The sequence below is a fragment of the Bombina bombina genome, unplaced genomic scaffold, assembly GCF_027579735.1.
Source record: "Bombina bombina isolate aBomBom1 unplaced genomic scaffold, aBomBom1.pri scaffold_400, whole genome shotgun sequence".
NCBI lineage: Eukaryota > Metazoa > Chordata > Amphibia > Anura > Bombinatoridae > Bombina > Bombina bombina.
The window spans coordinates 88,482-105,156 of record NW_026513070.1 but is presented as its reverse complement, the minus strand read 5'-3'; positions in this window follow the sequence as shown (position 1 = coordinate 105,156).

The following is a 16,675-nucleotide window of genomic DNA, read 5'->3' as shown; positions in this document are numbered from 1 at the left end:
ATTGGAGTCCCTTGAGAACTTTGTGGAGGAATTAAACAATTGTACAACAAGTTTGCAATTCACAATCAGCCACTCACAGTTTAAAATAAGCTATCTTGATACTTTGGTATACAAAAAAGATGACTGTTTAGTAACGGATCTATATTGCAAACCAACAGATCGCAACACATTGCTTCATTTTGACAGCTACCACCCAGATAGGGTATTTAACGCCATCCCCAAGAGTCAGTTCTTAAGAACAATGCGTAATGTAAAAGAAAATGATCTACAAGAAGTAAGATTAAAACAAATGGGAAAGAAATTTTCAGATAGGGGTTACCCACAAGCTGTCATAACCACTAATGAACAAACAGTTAAATTAAAAACTAGAGAACCAAATGATATAACATCAAATAAAAGCAAAAACAAAAATCAGATTGATAAAAAACAACTTTTTTTTTCTTCAACATATAATCAATTTAGTAATAACATCACAAAAATTGTTAAAAAACATTGGTATATATTGAACAAAACAAATCCACACATTGAGGAATTTAAAAAACCACCAATTAATTCCTTTAAGAGGGTCAAAAACATTAGAGACCTAGTTGTAAAATCTGATGTAGGTACTAACAAGAAAGACACTATAAACTATCTTACAACAGCTAACAAAGGATCATACCCCTGCCTTAACTGTGCCCAATGTAATTCCATGATTAAGGGGAAATACATAGCACAGATAAATGATAACAAGAAACGTGAAATTAAAGGCTTATATACATGCTATACTGATTATGTAGTGTATATTCTGAAATGTCCATGTGGGCGGGGCTATGTGGGAGAGACCATTAACCCTATCAAGGATAGGATAAGTGCCCATAAATCTTCCATTAGATGTAAGGACATGACACTACCTGTGTCATCTCATTTTATCAATGCTGGACATACAGTTAGCCAGTTACGATTCCAAATAATTGACCACATACCAAAACAAAGGAGAGGGGGTAACAGAGAGTTACTGTTAAAGAAAAGAGAGGTATGGTGGATACAGCATCTAAAAACACTCATTCCGAATGGTCTAAACAAAGACTATGATCTTCATTTGTTTTTATAAGTATTAGTGTAAAATAATTTTGTAATTTTGTATGATATGTTTTTAACAATGTGGGTTGTATCACATATGTTGTAACATAGTCTTGGGTTAAAATCACCAAATAGAAACCTTTCATCATAAGAAAAATTGTAATTTAGATACAAAGATTATTCACTAATCATTCTGACCTGTTAGGGGTAAAAAATTCCAAAATGGCATTTTGAACATATGTAGGTAAATCAAATTAATTGATACACAGGTGCTATAAAAGAATGTGATTTTTCCCATAATCCATTGCATGACTAAGGGTCTGTGTTGACTCGAAACGTTGCTGTTTTTATCTTTGTCTGAAACCTCAATAAAGTGAAATTTTATATGAAGAAGTGCTGACGCTATCTTGCTTTTTCCATATCTATAAATGTGGGCTGGCAGACCCCACTCAGTGATCGTGCACTGCTGTAATCTGGAAAAAAGGTTGCTGAAAAAATGCTGAAAAAATAGCATTAAGAAAGGTGCTGGACTTACCTGTTAAAGTTGTATATATATATATATATATATATATATATATATATATAAAAAAGAAATATCAGAAAATATATTATATTATTTCTCCTTTTATTTCTGCACTAGTGCTGACCTTCATGGGTTATGTCATCTTGTCAAATTTTGCCTTTGACCTCCATATTGATACACATTTTTGGCAGTTATCCACAGTAAATTGTGCAATTAATGCCTATTAAAGGGACATGATACACAAATGTTGAGGCACATGAAAGTAATGCAGCATAGCTGTAAAAATCTGACTAGGAAATATCACCTGAACATCTTTATGTAAAAAAGGAAGATATTCACACACCCCTTTTAAGAAAGCTAGTCCCAGAACTTGCAAAGGTGCGTGCATGTGGCATGTGCAGCCAAAGTCATGTTATTTTCCTATTCAGTTTAAGGAAGTTTACTGTGAAATCTAATGAGATTTAAGTGAAATCTCATGAGATCACAGCAAAGCAATGCATGACGGCTGATTGGCTTCTTTTTTCCCCCCAACTTGCAGCTTAACAGCAGCTGGAGAATAACTGTTCACAGAGCACCTACCCTGGTGAGCTGAAGAAATTGTGAGATAAAATGTCTTCCCTTTTTACATAGATATGTTCAGGTGATATTTTCATGTCAGCTTTTTACAGTTATGCTGCATTACTTTCAAGTGATTTAGCATATAAGTATTATGTCCCTTTAAGGAACACCAGAATATGGCCACTATAAAATATGCATACACACTTCTTTTTTCTGCACTGCATATAGGCTGTACTATGATAAATTTCAGGGGTAGGCCTTCACACTCATTTTAGTAGACCTAAATAAACACGCATTTAACACTCTGAGCACACGTAAGACGAAAGAGGCAAAAGTGTACATGGAGTTGGGACACAACAGTGACCAGACTCCTGACTAGTACTCACCTCTAACTTGCACTAACAATATCTGTCTTTTTACTTGAATCTTTATTGGTAGCTAGACTATATTTATACCTTGAAGCTGTCGATCTTTACAGCTTACATATAGTAACATTTAATATAGTTTATGTAGTTTTGATTTATATTTATAGTTCATATGACATTATGGGCTAGATTAAAAGTGTCTCACGGCATGAGAACAAGGCTTCTATTGGAGCCTAAGGAAGCACATTCTCGTGAGCGCAATGCTTCCTAGGAATGAAAACACGAGCTTGCATTCGCATTGCTGTCAACTTGTAATACCAACATTATCGTGCGCTGGTATTACACAGTGGAGCATAAATATAGCCTTCATGAGCTAGGAAGCATTGCCCACACTCTCTCTCGAGAGCGTCCATAGGTTCCAAAGGGAGCCTTGCTCTAATGCCGTCAGAGATGGCATCAGAACTTCAGCGCCAGTGAAGGGAGCAAGTTGCGCACCGATGGCAGCTAATGTAAATGTATATGCTGATATATATATATATATATATATATATATTTATGTGTTAATATGTGTATATAGCGTTTTTGGTCTGACCTTTTCCATACCTTGTACTCAGTGTTTGTATATGCTGTTTTTAAAATTGCCACAGGCACTTCATTAAAAGCTTTTGTATGTTTTAAGTACCTGGTGCTCTGGACTTTCGTTGTTTTTTGTATACACAAATTAACACATAAATATATATATGTATATCAGCATGTACATATATATTTACTAGGGACACACAGTTCTCATAGACCTCAATGTAAAGGAACCAACTTTAACCCCAAAATACTGCCTAGTGCAGTAATTTTATTAAAAAATAAAGATGCTGCCATCTTTTTTTTTTTTAATAAACTACAATATACAGTATTTTGGGGCAGATTTATAAAATTAACCAGAGATCAGATCTCTGGTTAATTTTATAAATGCTAATTGCTACCAAGAGCTTGCTGTAGCAATAACCAGCCACTTGTAATTTGCCCATTTGCGGGAGCACAATCATTTAGCGCTCCACTTGTAATCTTGCCCATAGTTAATTGTGGAGTTTTTATAAAGCTTTAGTGACAAGCATCAGTTCTCAGCATTTAACTATGTCACGGATACTGAGCTGCAAGGGTTAAACCCCTACAACCTCACCCCTGTTGTTTCTCAGTGGTTTTGGGCTCCTCAGAGCAACCACAATCTCTGAAAGCTTTTGTTTGCTTTTGTTGGCTTGTTTTTGTATTCTAAAATTGGTAAGAGTAGAGCTGGTCTATGACCGGGAAAACCCTCCTAGGCTTGCCGGGCTCCTGGAACTCCCAGTCGGCCGCCTCACAACGGACACCCGCCAAACCCCTCTCAGGCTGGCCGGGCTCCTGGTCAGCCACAGGACAGCAGGACACCCGCTAACTTTACCCCTGGTCACTCCAGCAGCCCTTTGCCCCAGAGACAAGAGCTGGGGAATTATCGGAGGGGAGCTCCTTTTGGAACCGGGGGTTTTGGATACCCCTAACCCCATAACTTCAACGGACTGTAACTCCGGTCTCCAGTAACAAATCACACTGATCTTTGGACTGTGGCATCTGGGGACCTTTAAAATGACACCCTGGAAGTGCTGCCACTCTACCGGGATCACCCTGAAACCGCCACCCCTGTGTCCTGGAACTGTGGCTGCTATGGAGGTGCCAGTTCGCCTGGAGGGGCGAGAATGGTGGGAAAATTGTGGGATTGTCCAGGGTCTTATCAAGATGAGCTGTGTGTATAAAAGGATTGTGTGTTTTCAATAAAATCAGTTCTTGTTTCACCTGAATGCTAGTCTGTCTAGTTATCTGGGTTGGCTCCAGCTAAAATCACTTTCCTGGGCTACATAGCAGACTGTTCCAGGCAGAGGAAGGACACTCAGGCAGAGCTACCCAGTCTGGGTAGCTGGAGTCTGCCACGGGATGGTACCCTGAATACTAGTGCTGTTGGGCATCAGGGGTGGCTACAGGCTGTGGTCACTTGCCAGCTACATAGCTGCAGTCGGCAGGGAGTAAGCAGGACCTTTTTGGTGGAGCTACCCAGTCGGGGAAGCCGGGATATCTGTAAAGGAGAGAACGGTGTAGTAGACAAAAAACACACCTAGTCATACAATCCCCATAAAATATGTGTACTATGTGGGGATAGTGTACTGGTACGAAGGGAGTATAGATATGTAGAGAGAGTGGATGTTGCACAAATAGTTGATTGAGTAGATGAGAAAGGCTGGTATAGATAAACCACCTTGGGAATCCTGCCTGTGTGTCTTGAGCGAAAATGTCAACAATAAAGTGAGTTCAATGCATACAAACTCATACGGTACAGTCCGTGTAGTGATATTGGTAAACTGGGCTCAATTCACTTTACTACTTGCAGCGTAGTTACGATTATATTCACAGTATTACCACAGTATTATTTTCTTTATTTCTACTCACAAATGACGCAAGAGGGAAATCAGCGACTCCGGTGATCCTGGGCTGCCTCGCCACCCTTCCTTTGGGGCAAACTGCGGGTACGCCTAACACCGCTCGCTGTCAAACTCCTCTCTCAGGTACAGATCCGGTCGCACACAGGCCTCGGCGTGTCTCGCTCCTGACGTTGCAAACCATGAGTGGCTAACAGATACACACCCTCCTACCTCCCATTGGATAGGACGTACCAGCACTCGATCCTTCAATCTGATCCCGGAGGTAAAACGGCAAATGTAATCCAAAAAAGAAAGAGCTTGTCCGGGGTCAGAGTTAAAAATATTTCTTTAATCAATCAATTATTAAAAGTCCAACATGGGAACAGAAGAAAAATACTTTTTTGGAAGCCGGGATATCTGTCACATTGGCTGGCAGCGGTGGGATCTGCTTCTATAACACAGTTTCTGCTGACAGAGGAGACGTGCCACAGTAGCCGGTAACTATGGGAACCAATCTCCTAAGGAGAGTACAGGAGGCGCTGGCCCAGCTGGATGGTCTTAGTTCGTATTGTGACCTGCTGGCACAAAGGGACCTTGTCCACTGGCGACTCTGGAGGGAGTCTCTTCAACAAGAGCAGGGCTATCGAGTAACAACCTTCCCCCCTTATGATGAAGATTACTGGCTCCAGTGGAAGTTCTGAGTACCTTGCCTGGGAGGAGAGCCCGGGGAGGAATGGCTGTCTAAATTGGATGGACTGGTCCAGGATGAGATGGTTCTGGATTCCAGCTACAGGGCCCTCTGATGGTATGCTATGCAAGTGTGGCCATGGCTGGGTGATGGTGTCCCCACAGAGGGCTTTGGCTATGGCAGCCATGGATTATTATTTGAACTAATGGCAGAGGACCTAGATTTTGGGAGTCAGGAGGAGCGGAGACTTAAGGACATTTGTGAGTACCGAGGGAGCCTGCTGAGTCTTTCAGGGTACCCTGGCTGTAAGCCGATTTGGATTATATATGTGGCAAGGAATTGGAGATGGAACAGAGATACAAAAGACTGCTACATTGCGTTAAACAGCATGCCACAGAGCCTGCAGGGAGCCATGATACAGCAGTCTGGAAATCGTGGAGGTTGGCCCCAGAGAAGTGGCAACAGAGCATAAGCGACGACGAGCTGCTAGATACAGATCAGCAGCCAAGCCCCGAGCTTATGAACTTGGACAAGGGAGCCACCCTAGCAGAAGCACTGGCAACAGGTCAGAGAGCTGTCGGCCTCTGCCCAGCCCCTGCAGTAGCTCGGGTAAACCAGGGAGAGGAGATAGTCATCCTCCCTCCCCTTACACAGAACCCCTTCCTGGGAGAGGAGACAGTCGGTCTCTCTCCCCAGCGGCAGAGCCAGGAACAGGGAGAGGATACAGTTGGTCTCTCTCCCCTGCAGCAGAGCCATCCCCTGGGAGCGGAGGTAGTCGTCCTCCCTCCCCTTACGCAGAACCCCTTCCTGGGAGAGGAGACAATCTTTCTCTCTCCCCAGCAGCAGAGCCAGGAGCAGGGAGAGGAGACAGTTGGTCTCTCTCCTCAGCGGCAGAGCCATCCCCTGGGAGCGGAGGTAGTCATCCTCCCTCCCCTTACACAGAACCCCTTCCTGGGAGAGGAGACAGTCGGTCTCTCTCCCCAGCAGCAGAGCCAGGAGCAGGGAGATGAGACAGTCGATCTCTATCCCCAGCGGCAGAGCCATCCCCTGGGAGTGGAGGTAGTCGTCCTCCTTCCCATTACACAGAACCTCTTGCAGGGAGAGACGGATGTCGATAACTCTCCCCAGTGGCAGAACCCCTTCCTGGGAGAGGAAACAGTCGGTCTCTCTCCCCAGCGGTTGAGCCAGGAGCAGGGAGAGGAGACAGTTGTTCTCTCTCCCCAGCAGCAGATCCATCCCCAAGGAGCGGAGGTAGTTGTCCTCCCTCCCCTTACACAGAACCCCTTGCAAGGAGAGGAGACAGGCGGTCTCTCTCCCCAGCGGCAGAATCCCTTTCTGGGAGAGGAGACAGTTGGTCTCTCTCCCCAGCGGCAGAACCCTGTACAGGGAGCAGAGACAGCCGGTCTCCCTCCCCAGCGGCAGCACAGTTTCTCAGGGAGCGGAGGTAGTCGGCCTCCCTCCCAGCAGCAGATCCCTCTTCCCAGGAGGAGAGACAGTCCGTCTCTCTCCCCAGTAGATGGGCATGATCACTAACCGTTTTGCGCCCAGGAGGATTTCTCACAGAGGGCAGGCGTTGCATTGGGCAAGGAGAATAAAAGCTTATGCAGTTGGTGCCACAAAGTAAATTTTTCTGAGAGCTAAAATTGTTGTCCAACCAGCACTCTAGCTACAACAAAAATGCCATATGAGGAGAGCGCAATAAAATGATGCATGCCTGTACATAAATACATATGCAAAACAGAATGAGAAGCAGTCTGCCAGGAACGAACAGCAGCATAAATAGCTTGTTCTATGGCCCGGTTGCCACCTGGTAGTAGCTTCTTTTTGCCCAATTCTGCTTTTCACAGAGGAAAACTTTCCTGTAGTATTATTATTTAACACAGTCAAAATAGTGTTGTTTTTTTTTAAATCTACACTACTGTTACACCACATATGAGTTGCACTGGGGTGACACTGTGCCTTGGCAGGCAGGCAGGCACTTAAACGCACACATGTGAAGGAAACTGACTGCTATTATTTAACACAGTTGTTTTTTTTAAATCTACACTACTGTTACACTACTGTTACACCACATATGAGTTGCACTGGGGTGACACTGTGCCCTGGCAGGCAGGCACTTAAACGCACACGTGTGAAGGAAACTGACTGCTATTATTTAACACAGTCAAAAAAGTGTTGTTTTTTTTAAATCTACACTACTGTTACACCACATATGAGTTGCACTGGGGTGACACTGTACCCTGGCAGGCAGGCACTTAAACGCACACGTGTGAAGGAAACTGACTGCTATTATTTAACACAGTCAAAAAAGTGTTGTTTTTTTTAAATCTTCACTACTGTTACACCACATATGAGTTGCACTGGGGTGACACTGTACCCTGGCAGGCAGGCACTTAAACGCACACGTGTGAAGGAAACTGACTGCTATTATTTAACACAGTCAAAAAAGTGTTGTTTTTTTTAAAATCTACACTACTGTTACACCAGATATGAGTTGCACTGGGGTGACACTGTGCCCTGGCAGGCAGGCCCTGAAACGCACACGTGTGAAGGAAACTGACTGCTATTATTTAACACAGTCAAAAAAGTGTTGTTTTTTTTAAATCTACACTACTGTTACACCAAATATGAGTTGCACTGGGGTGACACTGTGCCCTGGCAGGCACTGAAACGCACACGTGTGAAGGAAACTGACTGCTATTATTTAACACAGTCAAAAAAGTGTTGTTTTTTTTAAAATCTACACTACTGTTACACCAGATATGAGTTGCACTGGGGTGACACTGTGCCCTGGCAGGCAGGCCCTGAAACGCACACGTGTGAAGGAAACTGACTGCTATTATTTAACACAGTCAAAAAAGTGTTGTTTTTTTAAATCTACACTACTGTTACACCAAATATGAGTTGCACTGGGGTGACACTGTGCCCTGGCAGGCAAGCACTTAAATGCACACGTGTGAAGGAAACTGACTGCTATTATTTAACACAGTCAAAAAAGTAGTTTTTTTTTTAAATCTACACTACTGTTACATCAGATATGAGTGGTGGCACTGGGCAAGTGGGCACAGTATACGCTGTGAGCCTGACACACACGCTGGCAGGCAGGCAACTGCAATTAGATTACACAGGGAAAAAAAAAAAAGCAGATGTTCTAGCCCTAAAAAGGGCTTTTTGGGGTGCTGTCCTTACAGCAGAGATCAGATGAGTCCTTCAGGAATGTAGTGGACACTGAATACATTAGCCTAGCTATAGATTTCCCTATTCAATCAGCAGCAGCTACACTGTCCCTCCTCTCACTAACAATGCAGCGAATGAATCGAAAATGGATGCTGTACAGGAGGTAGGAGGGTCTGGGAGGGAGGGTCTGCTGCTGATTGGCTGGAATGTACCTGCTGACTGTGAAGTACAGGGTCAAAGTATTACTCAATGATGACAAATAGGGGGCGGATCGAATGTTCGCCGGGAACTATTTGCCGGCGAACTATTCACGACATCACTATATATTTATTAACCCCTAATCTGCCGCCCCCAATGTCGCTGCAACCTACCTACACTTATTAACCCCTAATCTGCCGCCCCCAACGTCGCCGCCACTATATTAAATTTATTAACCCCTAAACCTAAGTCTAACCCTAACCATAACACCCCCTAATTGAAATATAATTTAAATAAATCTAAATAAAATTACTATCATTAACTACATTATCCCTATTTAAATCTAAATTCTTACCTATAAAATAAACCCTAAGCTAGCTACAATATAACTAATAGTTACATTGTAGCTAGCTTAGGGTTTGTTTTTATTTTACAGGCAAGTTTGTATTTATTTTAACTAGGTAGAATAGTTACTAAATAGTTATTAACTATTTACTAACTACCTAGCTAAAATAAATACAAATTTACCTGTAAAATAAAACCTAACCTAAGTTGCACTAACACCTAACACTACACTACAATTAACTCAATTAGATTAATTAAATATAATTAAATAAATTAAATTAAATTAGCTAAATCACAACCCCCCCCCACTAAATTACAGAAAATAAAAAACAAATTACAGATCTTTAAACTAATTACACCTAATATAATAGCCCTTTTAAAATAAAAAAAGCCCACCCAAAATAAAAAAAAACCTAGCCTAACCTAAACTACCAATAGCCCTTAAAAGGGCCTTTTGTGGGGCATTGCTCTTTTTCCTTTTAAAAAAAATACAACAGTAAAGCAGTATAACCCACCACCCACACAACCAACCCCCCAAATAAAATACTAACTACAAAAACCTAAGCTCCCCAATGCCCTGAAAAGGGCATTTGGATGGGCATTGCCCTTAAAAGGGCATTTAGCTCTATTGCAGGCCCAAAGCCCTAACGTAAAAAATAAACCCACCCAATAAACCCTTAAAAAATCCTAACACTAACCCCCGAAGATTCACTTACCGGGAGAAGTCTTCATCCAAGTGGCAAGATGTCCTCAAGGAAGCCAGCAGAAGTGGTTCTCCAGACGGGCAGAAGTCTTCATCCAGACGGCATCTTCTATCTTCATCCTTCCAGTGCGGAGCGGGTCCATCTTCAAGACATCTGACGTGGAGCATCCTCTTCTTCCGATGGACTAACGACGAATGAAGGTACCTTTAAATGACGTCATCCAAGATGGCGTCCCTTAGATTCTGATTGGCCAATGCCAATAGCATTGAACTTCAATCCTATTTTGTGATCCAATCAGCCAATAGGATTGAAATAGCATTCCATTGGCTGATTGGAACAGCAAATAGAATGCAAGCTCAATCCTATTGGCTGATCTAATCAGCCAATAGGATTTTTTCTACCTTAATTCCGATTGGCTGATAGAATTCTATCAGCCAATCGGAATCTAAGGGACGCCATCTTGAATTATGTCATTTAAAGGTACCTTCATTCATCGTTAGTCCGTCGGAAGAAGAGGAAGCTCCGCGACAGATGTCTTGAAGATGGACCCGCTCCGCACCGGAAGGATGAAGATAGAAGATGCCATCTGGATAAAGACTTCTGCCCGTCTGGAGGACCACTTCTGCCGGCTTCCATGAGGACATCTTGCCGCTTGGATGAAGACTTCTACCGGTAAGTGAATCTTCGGGGGTTAGTGTTAGGGTTTTTAAAGGGTTTATTGGGAGGGTTTATTTTTTAGGTTAGGACTTTGGGCCTGCAATAGAGCTAAATGCCTTTTTAAGGACAATGCCCATCCAAATGCTCTTTTCAGGGCAATGGGGAGCTTAGGTTTTTGTAGTTAGTATTTTATTTGGGGGGTTGGTTGTGTGGGTGGTGGGTTTTACTGTTGGGGGGGTGTTTGTATTTTTTTTTTACAGGAAAAGGAGCTGATTTCATTGGGGCAATGCCCTCGCAAAAGGCCCTTTTAAAAGCTATTGATAGTTTCGTTTAGGCTAGGGTTTTTTTATTTTGGGGGGGCTTTTTTAATTTTGATAGGGTTATTAGATTAGGTATAATTAGTTTAAAGATCTGTAATTTGTTTTTTATTTTCTGTAATTTTGTGTTTTTTTTGTGTGATTTAGCTAATTTAATTTATTTAATTGTACTTAATTTAGGTAATTTATTTAATTGTAGTGTAGTGTTAGGTGTTAGTGTAACTTAGGTTAGGTTTTATTTATTATTAGTAAATTTGTATTTATTTTAGCTAGGTAGTTAGTAAATAGTTAATAACTATTTAGTAACTATTCTACCTAGTTAAAATAAATACAAACTTGCCTGTAAAATAAAAATAAACCATAAGCTAGCTACAATGTAACTATTAGTTATATTGTAGCTAGCTTAGGGTTTATTTTATAGGTGAGTATTTAGTTTTAAATAGGAATAATTTAGTTAATGATAGTAATTTTATTTAGATTTATTTAAATTATATTTAAGTTAGGGGGTGTTAGGGTTAGATTTAGGTTTAAAGGGTTAATACATTTAGAATAGTGGCGGCGACATTGGGGACGGCAGATTAGGGGTTGATAAATATAATATAGGTGGCAGCGATGTTGGGGGCATGAGATTAGGGGTTAATAAATATAATGAAGGTTGCTGCGATGTTTGGGGCGGCAGATTAGGGGTTAATAAGTATAATGTAGGTGGCGGCAATGTTAGGGGCGGCAGATTAGGGGTTAATATTATTTAACTAGTGTTTGCGAGGCGGCAGTACGGCAGTTTAGGTGTTAATATGTTTATTCTAGTGGCGGCGATGTCGGGAGCAGCAGATTAGGGGTTAAAAATTTTATTATAGTGTTTGTAATGCGGGAGGGCCTCGGTTTAGGGGTTAATAGGTAGTTTATGGGTGTTAGTGTACTTTTTAGCACTTTAGTTATGAGTTTTATGCTACGGCTTTGTAGTGTAAAACTCATAACTACTGACTTTAGAATGCGTTAGGAATCTTGGAGGCAGGGCTAGGCAAGGTGTCCGTACACGGACACTGGTGTCCGTGACTGGCCCTTGCAGTGTCCGCCACCCATTTTGCTGTGGGGAGGGAGGAGTAAGACAGATGAATACTGGTCCTGACTCCTCCTTAACACATGTGGCGCCACATTTTGCAGGGTTGCGGCCACTCACACATGATGCCGCTTAGTACCAGAAAATGACTCTGAGTGAGACAGAGAGAGAGGGAAGATTCAAGAAGCAAGCTGCCACTGTGTCCCTGGAGCTTTATATGCAAAGGTAATGCACTTTAACCAGCACCTGAGGTTTATTATAAGTAGTATTTAATTAGAAAGAAAATATATAGTAAGGTTGTGAATTATAACCTTAGTATATCTTTTCTTTCTGATTAAATAATAGGAAAGGGAAAATATTTAGTGCGAATAAAATTAGTGGCTTGTCAAGAGACTGCTAGCAATATTGGGTGATAAGTTATGGAATAAATCAAGCTTGAGTGAAATACTGGATGTGTATCTTCTGCATCTGTATAATAACACCCAGCTCTATACAAAGACACAGAAGTGACACTGGCACATGTGTATAGCCAGACAAGGGCTGGTTATAGGATTAGTGGTATCTGCATCAGTATAATAAAATTCAGCACTATAAAATAATAGTTTTAATTGTAAATGTACCTTGGTGTCCTTCACTAAAGGTCTTTACTTTAGAAAATGTCCGCCACAGCCTTGGCTCGTGCCTAGCCCTGCTTGGAGGTAAAGGGTATACCGCTCACTTTTTGGCCTCCCAGGACAGACTCGTAATACCAGCGCTATGGAAGTCCCATAGAAAAAAGACTTTACAAACTTTACGTAAGTTGGTTTGCGGTAGGGCCAAAAAAAGTGTGCGGTGCCCCTAAACCTGCAAGACTCGTAATACCAGGGGTAATGAAAAATCAGCGTTAGGACCTGTTAACGCTGCTTTTTCAGCTTACCACAAAACTTGTAATCTAGGTGATTGTGCTCACACCTGTGGAGTTACTTATGAGAGGGCACTGATTGGCTAAAATACAAATCTGTCAAAAGAACTGAAATAAGGGGACAATCTGCAGAGGCTTAGATACAAGGTAATCACAGAGGTAAAAAGTATATTAATATAACCATGTTGGCTATGCAAAACTGGGGAATAGGTAATAAAGGGATAATCTGTCTTTTTAAACAATAAAAGTTCTGGAGTAGACTGTCCCTTTAAGTTTAATTTTTTTTTACATTCTCATCATACTATAAGGGAGGGGCTAAAGTGGGATATTCTAAGTGCTAATTTTGCAAGAAAACAAGTTGTTGTTTTTTACACAATCTGCTTCTTTTCATGCTTATGTTGATATAACATATTTGTGTTTACCAAAGGAGCACTGTTTAATAAAATCCCTTTGAAACTGTCATCTGTATACTAATTTATTGCATCAATACAAGTGTTCTCACACCAATATAAGTACCTACAAAAACAGTATATTTTTATTTCAATTACAAAAGGCAATTAATCACACACAGTGGCGCACAGCCAGTTGGTTATGCAAGACAAAACTCACTGGACTAATTTATCAATCACATTGCTAGTGTTGCAAAATATGGGCTAATAAAACCCTTGTACTAATGCCTGACCATAAAAAATGTCAGATCCCTGCCAAAGCTTTAGCTAATCGCTCATAATCCTGAATGAAACCCGATCAACGCTCTGTACAAATGAGTGTTATTGACTCTTACCGTTGTTTCTACTTCATCAAATGCCATTGGAAGAATAATTTTATTTTTACATACATAACCACATAATTACAAAGAATATATACCACTCTCTCTGTCATCTGCTTTTTCTTTAAAGTAGTAGTCCAATTTGGCAAATAAACATTTCAAGAATGTAACCAGCTGGGAGAGAAAATACACCTTGACTGATAAATATTGTCACTTTTTTAAACTTTAACTCATCAATTACTCTTGTAAAAAGTATAGATAAATTGTTGACTTTATTTGTATAGTATGTTGACTATCATTAATTAGAGCATTAAAAATTATCTTAAAAGGAACAATTTTACCCAAATGTTCGAAAGTGATGCAGCATAGCTGTAAAAATCCGGCTAAAAAATATAATTTAAATATCTCTATTTGAAAAGGCAAGATATTTTACCTCAAAATTTTCTTAGTAGTCACATACCATTGTAAAATTACTTCATGCAGCCAATCACAATGCCTGTCCTGGGACTTGCAAATTAGAGTGCATCTTGCATATGCAGACACAGTCACTGTATTTCCCTCCTCAACTTGAGGTAATTTACTGTGAAATTTTGTAAGATTATGGTGAAACCTCACAAGATGTTAAAGTGATGGTAAATTTGTCAAAGAAATTACTGTGAAAGCTTCAGTCACTATGGCCTAGATTTAGAGTTGGGCGGTAGCCGTCAAAACCAGCGTTAGAGGCTCCTAACGCTGGTTTTTACCGCCCTCTGGTATTTGGAGTCAGTCATTAAAGGGTCTAACGCTCACGTTCCAGCCGCGACTTTTCCATACCGCAGATCCCTTTACGTCAATTGCGTATCCTATCTTTTCAATGGGATCTTTCTAACTCCGGTATTTAGAGTCTTGGCTGAAGTGAGCGTTAGAAATCTAACGACAAAACTCCAGCCGCAGAAAAAAGTCAGTAGTTAAGAGCTTTCTGTGCTAACGCTGGTTTATAAAGCTCTTAACTACTGTGCTCTAAAGTACACTAACACCCATAAACTACCTATGTACCCCTAAACCGAGGTCCCCCACATCGCCGCCACTCGATTACATTTTTTTAACCCCTAATCTGCCGACCGCCACCTACGTTATACTTATGTACCCCTAATCTGCTGCCCCTAACACCGCCGACCCCTATATTATATTTATTAACCCCTAACCTGCCCCCCACAACGTCGCCGCCAGCTACCTACACTTATTAACCCCTAATCTGCCGAGCGGATCTCACCGCTACTATAATAAAGTTATTAACCCCTAATCCGCCTCACTCCCGCCTCAATAACCCTATAATAAATAGTATTAACCCCTAATCTGCCCTCCCTAACATCGCCGACACCTAACTTCAATTATTAACCCCTAATCTGCCGACCAAATCTCGCCGCTACTGTAATAAATGGATTAACCCCTAAAGCTAAGTCTAACCCTAACCCTAGCACCCCCCTAAGTTAAATATAATTTAAATCTAACAAAATAAATTAACTCTTATTAAATAAATTATTCCTATTTAAAGCTAAATACTTACCTGTAAAATAAACCCTAATATAGCTACAATATAAATTATAATTATATTATAGCTATTTTAGGATTTATATTTATTTTACAGGTAACTTTGTATTTATTTTAACCAGGTACAATAGCTATTAAATAGTTAAGAACTATTTAATAGCTAAAATAGTTAAAATAATTACAAAATTACCTGTAAAATAAATCCTAACCTAAGTTACAATTAAACCTAACACTACACTATCAATAAATTAATTAAATAAAATACCTACAATTACCTACAATTAAACCTAACACTACACTATCAATACATTAATAAAATACAATATCTACAAATAAATACAATGAAATAAACTAACTAAAGTACAAAAAATAAAAAAGAACTAAGTTACAAAAAATAAAAAAATATTTACAAACATCAGAAAAATATTACAACAATTTTAAACTAATTACACCTACTCTAAGCCCCCTAATAAAATAACAAAGACCCCCAAAATAAAAAAATGCCCTACCCTATTCTAAATTACAAAAGTTCAAAGCTCTTTTACCTTACCAGCCCTGAACAGGGCCCTTTGCGGGGCATGCCCCAAAGAATTCAGCTCTTTTGCCTGTAAAAAAACCACATACAATACCCCCCCCAACATTACAACCTACCACCCACATACCCCTAATCTAACCCAAACCCCCCTTAAATAAACCTAACACTAAGCCCCTGAAGATCTTCCTACCTTATCTTCACCATACCAGGTTCACCGATCGATCCAGAAGAGCTCCTCCGATGTCTTGATCCAAGCCTAAGCGGGGGGCTAAAGATGTCCATGATCCGGCTGAAGTCTTCATCCAAGCGGGAGCTGAAGAGGTCCATGATCCGGCTGAAGTCTTCATCCAAGCGGGAGCTGAAGAGGTCCATGATCCGGCTGAAGTCTTCATCCAAGCGGGAGCTGAAGAGGTCCATGATCTGGCTGAAGTCTTCTATCAACGGCATCTTCAATCTTCTTTCTTCCGGATCCATGTTCATCCCGTCGTTGCTGATGGAATCAGCCAATCAGAATCAAGTTCAATCCGATTGGCTGATCCGATCAGCCAATCAGATTGAGCTTGCATTCTATTGGCTGATCGGAATTCGAGGGACGCCATCTTGGATGACGTCCCTTAAAGGAACCGTCATTCGTCGGGAAGTCGTCGGTGAAGATGGATGTTCCGCGTCGGCGGGATGAACATGGATCCGAAAGAAAGAAGATTGAAGATGCCGTTGATAGAAGACTTCAGCCGGATCATGGACCTCTTCAGCTCCCGCTTGGATGAAGACTTCAGCCGGATCATGGACATCTTCAGCCCCCCGCTTGGGCTTGGATCAAGACATTGGAGGAGCTCTTCTGGATC